Consider the following 8,040-nt stretch of genomic DNA (forward strand, 5'->3'; position numbering starts at 1 on the left):
CTAGTCTTTGTAAGTTTGTATTTTTTGTCTAGCTTGGCCCATCCATGTACCACCCTGATAATGGCTAATACGGGGTTAAAATTATTTTGATCATGTAATTAGCCAATTGAAACCAAGGACTGAGAGTATTTATACCCTTAAGTCTAAGGGGTAGGCACATCCCTTGAAGAAGTGCGCGCATGCGCACGAAACGCGTCGGGAGGTTTTTGTGTGTTTTAGAGCTGCATCTGGCCCGTGGAGGACATTGTATTACAGCTGGTGAAGCCGTGGGGGAAGAGGAGTGAAGGAGGAACGTTTTCTCTGGGAGTATTGTGAGGTGTGATGTCATATCCGCCAGGAAGTCCCGCAGTTCGTGTGACTCCCCTTCCACCCCTGTCACGTGGGGACGCCTGTGAGAGTGCTCCGGTCGCCATCTTTGAAGATCATCAGTGCCTTTCCAGTCTGTTTTGCCTGTTATTGTCCAGTATCTTGTGAGTAGGGTTTCACTTTTACCCCTCTGGATGCTTGTGCCTTCAAGTGATCCTCCAGGAATCCAGTATTAGTCTTAATAAATTAGCTTTGTTTTAATATTTCTGCCTTGCTAGTGTGTTCATGTTTGTCTGTCATGTTTGTGATGTTTTGTTAGTCTGATACGATTTTAGTCAACACTGATTGGCATACTGCACCATAATTTGTTTTTTTCTTCTTTCCACATATTGCACTGCCCTCTGATGTGAGTTTTCTTCATCACCAGTTCACATAAGGACTCCATTTGGACTTTACACTATATGGTTTGGACTTTTTGCTCTATATTTATTGTGGCGCCGGTATCCCCCCTTTTTTTTTTTTCATGCGGTGTGACGATAGCTTATGACAGGTTGTAATTTACACCACATAACTGGGTTTGAACTGAACGAGGCTTAGATATAATAAAGTATATTTATTCCTTTGGATAGGTGAACACACAATATAGTACAGTAACAGGCAAGAAGTACACTTACTTTGGGGATGGGGGATGAGAAGTATGTTGCAAAGCAATTCTCTCGCAATCAGGTACAATCAAGATGATATCAGAAAACAATGGGGATAGGGATTACCACAGTTTATATATCTTTTGTAACCCTATCCTTAACATTAAGTACAGGTGATTGGTTTTCAATTATCTGTAGCCACTCTCTAACGTGGGAACACATTTTGATACATGCCCCCCTGATAGTTGGCACATGCGCATTAGAACTCTGGGGTCTCATTTCTGTAGTCCCACATTTGCATCAGGAATGCCAGCCAGTCTACTAAATGGAATTTATGGCAGGATACTCTTTGTTGTAAGGTGTGAAATGGGACACTTATAGCCTGCTCTGGTTTGAGTCATCTCCGCCCTCCTGTAAACAGTGTAGGTGATAAACCCCTTTGAACAGCACTTAAATTCTAGACATTAGGGTGCTTCCCTGGCCATCTGCTGCCTTATGGCCAAATGAATTTCCTCTGGTTCCTGTCCATACCTTGGGACACAGTATTAAAGATAAAACACAAACATATTAAAATATCCGGTTCTGTTTGGTCCAGCGTGTCCAAACTTCCCAGTTCTCAATGCCGGAACTGGGACACCCTAGGGTCCAATTTGCGACTTGCTACGGCCCTCGGAACCGGAGTTACACAAATACACCTTAAACCGTTTCCTATTTTAATACAATAAACTCCGCTGTAAATGAAATCACGGTTTTTCACTAAATCCCCATTGAAAACAACGGGCTTCGCCGCCATAGACTTTCAATGGCAAACCGCCGCCGTTGGCGGCTATGGGAATCCGCCGCCATAGACTTTCAACGGGGCTACGCCGCCGTTGAAGTCAATGGGGTTTTTCCACCATAGCCGGTCACTGGAGATTGGCCGCCATTGTAGTCTATGGGAAAAGTCCTGAACTTTCAAGGGGGTCCATACTCTGTCGAGTTGGTCCAAGAGGGTCAAGGATGGTTCTGCAGCGATGCCGGAGCAGTGACTACAGGTACCCCAAACCCTGGCCCTCTGGACCCTCCGGAACCGGAGATATGGATTCCTAAATTTCAGCTTTTTACACTTAGCCGTTTTCTTGAGCTGTTTCTGCCGCCGCCATTGGAATCTATGGCGCGACCCGCTCTTCTCGGTTCGACCCTTATCAGGGGTCCAGGATTCGGGGACCGGTTGTGGTCGAGTGGGGGGAGGCCTAGGAAGTAGGGGCAAAAAGAATTTTATTTCTAGGTGCTCTAGAACTGTTTATTCCCACGCCACTTGTCGTTGAACTTGGCTAATAAGAGATCAAAGCTCTCTTATAGAAAAAGAATCCGCTTTGCGGTTTTGCGGTTTGGACGGCAGCCAACTCGTTCCTGGAAAGCGCCGTCGAGGAACCTCCATTGAAGTCAATGGGCCCATTGACTTACAATGGGAAACCGCCGCTCCTCCTCTCGGACGCTACCTGCTGGTCTTCACAGGAAACAGGACCAAAACAGCAAGATTCGCCATTGAAACGCATGGAGCTCCAATGGCGGCCTATGGGACCCTGCAAAATGGTGCCTGAAAAGGCGGGAAAATTACACAAAGGGCTATAATCACTAAAGAACTATTAACCCTTGTACTCCCGGATGGATCCTAGTGTGTGTGTGATGCAGACACGGATTAAACCAGATATTACAATAAAGCATGGGAACAGGGGAATACACATTTTCATGTCATAACAAGGGTTAAATCACATTTCTGGACCTCAGCCCAGTTAACCCCTTGTCTCCCTGGTGAGGTCAGGGGATGGCCAAATGGGGTGCAACCCCTTTAATACCGGGCCAACCCGTTTCTCCCTCTAAACGCGGGACCTCTTCAACCAGCCACGTCCCCCCAGAAAAATCTAATTTAGGGAGGTGTGGTGGTGGTATGGGTTGTGTAAGCTGATTCTTGATTAATGGGAAACTACTGTGCTTCTTCACATTGACCAAATGCAGGCAGGTTTGTGAATACAAGTGATTGTTAACAATCCCAAGAGAAGATTAAAGCATTACTGTCAGCAAATACATAGTGCAGGCGTTCCCTACCTGTCTTCTGATTTAGGCTGCGGACCCGATGGTGCTGACCGCACTCATGCTCTACAAGCATGAGTGCCGGGTGTCCTCGCTATTTCAGAAGCGCGCACGGGGGGGCATTGCGGGCAAATTGAGCGCGATTGAAAGTTAATTTTTTTTGTTTACCCAAGCGCCAAGCGTGGTTGAGCGTGTGTGCCCGCGCATGAGTGCACGCACACAGTGTGAGAATGGATGTGACGATACACATTGACTAAGGTAATCGAGCTCAGCGCCAGCGGGGACTCAGCCTTAAAGGGGATTCCCAGGTCTCCTGTTTGAAGCTTTTTAGGAAGATCTGAAACAAAGCAGGTTAGAAATTGTTTTAAAGCCTCATTACATTATTATGTGGAAACCGCTGGCTACGTGTTTGAATTTATAGAAGCCTATTATGGGGTTTTCAAAAGGAGTTAGGTGAAGTACCACATGTGAGTCTGTGTGAGCTCAGAACGGAATCAGTTAGAGCAGCGGGTTTCAAGGTTTTGGTTAGGGAACACAAGAATTATATTTTGCAATTCTGGTGAACCCCAACCATAGCCCCTGTGTCTCCAACCCCCCTCTCCCCTGTCGCCCCCCTCACTCTCCCACTTGTATGCACACGCACACACTACCCCACACACATACACGCTTCCCCATTCACACACACTCCCCTCCCACACACACACACACCCCCACCCCCACACACACACACACTCCCCCCCCACACACACACACACTTCCCCACAAACACACACTCCCCCCTACACACACGCCCCGATACTCCCCACCCACACACTCCCACACACATACACACACAGACACACACAGACACACACACTCCCACACACAAAACAGTAGAGGAGAAGCTTGCAAAGTATAAGTGAATTAGATTGGTGATTCTAACGGTTTTAGTGTCTCGTCACAGAGAAATTAATTCTGCTTTAGGTATCATGTGATGTACCTTTAAATCATTTATTGCAATACAAAGTAAGGCTACGATTAATTATTGGTCTAAACCGAAGTACTAATTGCTTTATTGCTTTATACTCCAGTGCTACAATCAACTGCATAACCCTTCATAGAAAATATTACAATCTTATATAGCAGGGGCATAGGAGGTAAGGGGGGGCATGGGAGGTAAGGGGGGGCATGGGAGGTAAGGGGGGGCATGGGAGGTAAGGGGGGGCATGGGAGGTAAGGGGGAGCATGGGAGGTAAGGGGGGCCATGGGAGGTAAAAATGGGGCATCGGACATAAGTGTGGGCATGGAAGGTAATGGGGGGCGGGAGGTAAGGGGTGGGTCTTTGACGGGTGTTTCTCCTACTTATATCGGCATTTATAGTGAGGAACCATTGTCTTTGACAAAGGGCTGAGAAGCCCAAAACGCGTTAGAGGTATCTCTCACGTCTTGTGAGTTTTTTGTAGTCCGATGACCCAATAAAGTACATAGTTTTTTACCTACTTTTTGATCCAGCCACCGTCTTTTTCCTGGTTCAACAAGCAGTGTACTGCTAGTGCTTCCCCTTCGGGACATCTCTCTACTGAATGGAATTGGAGCAGTCGCACGCTGACTACAGGCTACTATTTCAGCAAGTGTGAGTACCTTTACTTCAGGATGCATATCCGTATATCGCTGGTTTTGCTGTATGTTACAAGTTATATCCTAGTCTAGTACCAGGGGAGTGAGTTCTATTTTGGCTCAGTTGCGGGGTCCGGCTGTTCACTTATTGAGGACATTTCGCTCATCCCATTACATTGCTGTAAAACTCTGTCGTCCCTCCCTTCAATTGGCTACATTATCTGACTAGCTATTCAAGCAACACCTTACTTCAAAAGAAGCCTGTATCAATCGTTGACACTTTGTTTATTGTAAAGTCTTAAAAAACAAGAATCATCTGAAATGCTATATTGTTGCTATTTTTGACGTTTTTTTGCTCACTTTTGAGCACAGATATGAGAGCTATGCTCTAATTTTCTCTATTAAGATATCATCTTATTTTATAGCTATTTTTTTAATTGTAGAACATATAGAGGATCCTTTACCTCTCAGCCATATATGTTCCCAGTCTTCCATCTCCAAGGTTGATCACAACTCTTTTTCCCATTTAGTCATATATTGTCATTTCGTTCCTGCAGAGGATTGTGATAATAAGATATAAACCAAATAAATGATTCCTTTTCCCGGAGTTCCAGATTCACAAATCACTTAATTTGTCTTAAGCTCCCTACATGTTCCTGGGGTTTTAAAACTGTAAGAAGTGTTTAATCTGCATATATGTCAAAGACTTTGTGTTGGGAGAATGATATTTCTCTTTAGCATTTTGACTATATTGTATTTTCCATTTTGGAATTAATCTTTTAATCTGTCTAATCCATTTGACTTCCAAAAATTGCCAACCAATATGTTGTTGGCCCAGTAAAAAAATCTGAATTTTGAAATATAGGGTTTATTGGAGATGGGAACGTAAACAATCTAGATTTTATGGCACAAATATCCCAAATATGAAAAAAAATGTCACTATAGGATTATATTCTTTAATCCATTTTCTTTTCTTTCTAGGGGACATTGACAGCAGTTGTCTTTCTCAATGTACACCCAGTGCCAGCAAACCATGTGACTTAACCGAGCAGCTATATTTTTCTAACGGTGGAAGAGCTAGACCTTCATCCTCTATGGATTAATATAATGTTTCTTTGGACAGCCTAGGTTTTTTGACCAGCCACATAAAGTTGCCATTTCTTTAAATGAGCATTGCTTATCTCAATGGGAAGTGTTTGGAAAAGTCTGGGTGAAACATTCATTTTTATACACATTATTCTACCCAATCAAGATATGGTATATTGATTCCAAATCTTCATATCTGTTTCTATTTTTTTTATTATGTGAGAAAAATTAGCTTGAAAAAGTTTATTATCTTTTAGTTATAAATACACCCAAATATTTAATACTGTGGGTCTTGAACTTGAAGGCAAAATGTATCTTAATCAATTTTTTGGGAATGTTGCGGAGTAAGTATCCCTATTGCTTCCAATTTGGAGGTATTTACTTTAAACCCAGTTAAACCCCCCAAACTCTTTTAATTCCTTCAATAAATTGGGCAAAGAGATCATTGGTGTTGTTGTAGTCATAAATAAGGATACATATAAGGATTTTTTACTCCCATCTTTGACCCCTGAAATGTCTGGATTTGCTTGTATTGCGGCAGCTATGCCTCAATTCATGCCACAATTACCAATAATAATAAAAAGGAGATAATGGGCACCCTTACCTTGTCCCATTGCTTATGGGGAATGTCTTTGAAATGTATCTAATTGTTTTTATACAAGCAACCAGAAGATATAGTACGATCACCCATTTCTGACAGTTTCGATATCATGAAAGTCCAATTGATACGATCAAATGCTTTTTACACATCTAAACTAAGCAGCAAAATCAGGGATTTCCTTTGATTTGTATGTAACAGGGTATGTCTATTCTGCCTGTCTTTCCCCTCCCTGTTACGTAAGTTCCTGCTAGCTGCAGGTTGTGGTCTTGTGACCCCCCTACATGCTCCTCTCTGATGGACAGAAGTAAGGTGGTGACTCATGGCCTGTGTAAGCCTATCAGGGATAGGTATAGAGTATGAGCCTACCCCTTTTGGTTCCTGATGAGGGGCAGTGCCAAATTTAATCAGTCATGCTCTGGAGGAGGAAGAGAGCAGTAGAGCTGTGAATCTCTCCCATCCGGGATGAGCGTGGTTACCCCCAGTCCTGAGGGGCTGGGGGAACACCTGATCAGAGAGAGAAGACCCTGTACTAGCTGGGGTCAAACATCATCCAGAGGGCTGGAGCTTCTGAGACCTTGTACCGCTGTAAGACCATCATGCAGTGACTGCCTGAATAAAGACCCCTTGTTCTATTATTCACCTGTCTGGACTGAGTCAGTGAGAAGGTGTGAAAGTGCTTCAGAGGGAACTGCTCCTGGTACTTCCAGGATACCCTCTGAAGCTGGAGGCGCTGACACCGAACTAAGATGACATCAAAAGCCTGTCCTAGTCTCTATTATAACACAGACAGCTCAGATCTCCTGAACCTCACAGGTATGCCTCAGCACCACACAGTAGCAACAGCAGTAAATCTCACAGAGGGTGGGGGAAACAGTGCTACATGTAATATTTACTGTATGAGATTCGTTATCTTCCTTGTGTTATCCAAACCTTGTCTAAAGTGTAGGAATCCAACTTGATCTGGATGTATGAGTTTAGAAAGCACCATTCCTAACCTATTCGCTAGAAGCTTTGAGAATATTTTTAGATCTGTATTAAGCAAAGTTCTTATATACAGAAGGGGGAAAGGGAATCTCTCGCTTCAGCTTAAATTAAATGTAGACAAGGTGCAAAAGGGATGTGGGAATACACAACAAACAAAAGAAAAAGACACACACAGTTGTATATTATAGGCACCCAATAGCGTGTTTTTAGCCTAGAGCCACGGATCTAAGTCCGTATCAAGTTACAGCCTATTGTTTGCTATGCAATGTTTATAACAGTGTAGCAAAAACCTTTGGCTGCTTTGTATCAGCCTGCCCGTGAGAACCACCTCATATCCATCTGTTTGCTGTGAGCTCTGAGCGTCGTGACGTCAGTATACACGCAGCACAGGTACTTACAGTAGTGTGCATTCTAAGGGGAGTCTTTTTCTTTCCTTTGCTAAGCAAAGACCTGTGTGTGCGCAAGCTTGCACAATTCGCTGGATCTTTATCTAGTTTTCGGATTGCTGAACTCACTGCTTATTTTAGAGTTTCTGGGAGTGTGATACCTTTTGTAACATTATTATACATTTTGACCAAGTATGGGGTTTACATAAGCACATTGTTTTGTAATAAGCTTTAGAGAACCCATCTGGTTCTGGAAACTTTCATGATTTTAACGATGTTATTGTTAGTATTATTTCTTCCTGATCAATCAGGGGTTCCATTTTTTTGTCTCCTCACTTTTAAGCTTAGAAGATCACATTTTAGA

This window comes from Ascaphus truei, chromosome 3 (assembly GCF_040206685.1).
Source record: "Ascaphus truei isolate aAscTru1 chromosome 3, aAscTru1.hap1, whole genome shotgun sequence".
In the NCBI taxonomy this organism is placed as follows: domain Eukaryota; kingdom Metazoa; phylum Chordata; class Amphibia; order Anura; family Ascaphidae; genus Ascaphus; species Ascaphus truei.